A 915-nucleotide genomic window follows, 5' to 3' on the forward strand; every position below is an offset into this window, starting at 1 on the left:
TTGGTCAAGGCTAGAAGCTAAGGATTCAGATGCTGAGAAATCTCCATATGTCGCTTCAGATTGCCATTTTGGAAATGGAGGTTCCAAGGAGGGGACAAAGCTGAAGCGTACAGCATCTGCAACCAGGACAGCAAAGAGAAGTGAGAACAAATGTGCAAGAAATGATTGACAAACCAAGAGCAAACAATGAGATGAAACAGTGCCAGAGGGAGCAGCACATCTTCCGAATAATACAAAAACACAGCCTTCATTCCCGTTCTTTTTAAAGACAATGACATCAGAAACTCCAGTACTGGGAAAACAACACAACTCCATCTGGGAGATAATTAACAAATTTGAGAAGCTACAAAGTAACCTAGGGAAGGAGACGCTAGAAGCAATGAATGAAAGAGTTAAAGCTGAAAAAATGGAGGTTATAGGGAGAAAATATATTTAAAAATCTATTAGAAAACATTTAGTATTCACATACACATTTTGGTTGATTGTGGGCAGAAGTAACAATAGACCAATGTATAAATCAGGTAGTTACACAAAATTACAAAATTATATTTGCCCTCAAATGAAGCAGCAGATCCCTTCCATCACTGGCACAGAAAAATCAAGAAAAACAACATAAAAATAAAACTCCAGCCCCTCTCCCCATAATAATAGTGGTAACAGATGTGAGTCTTCCAGCTGCTGAGGCTCATAGCAAAAGCCTTTTGGTCCAAGGTGAATTGACTGGATTGGTCTTAAAATACAACATAGATTATTTAGAGTGAAAAGCAATGAGACTAATGCAGTTGGTACTTATGAAAAAACACCCATGTTGAGTTCCACAGACAAGTCTCACATCTGCAAGTAGGGGATTCACATTCAGTGCCATTAATTCAGGAGGGGGGCAGGATCCTCAGATGAGCCAAGAAAGCAGCAAAG

Source organism: Sceloporus undulatus, unplaced genomic scaffold (assembly GCF_019175285.1).
Source record: "Sceloporus undulatus isolate JIND9_A2432 ecotype Alabama unplaced genomic scaffold, SceUnd_v1.1 scaffold_14, whole genome shotgun sequence".
NCBI classification, from domain to species: domain Eukaryota; kingdom Metazoa; phylum Chordata; class Lepidosauria; order Squamata; family Phrynosomatidae; genus Sceloporus; species Sceloporus undulatus.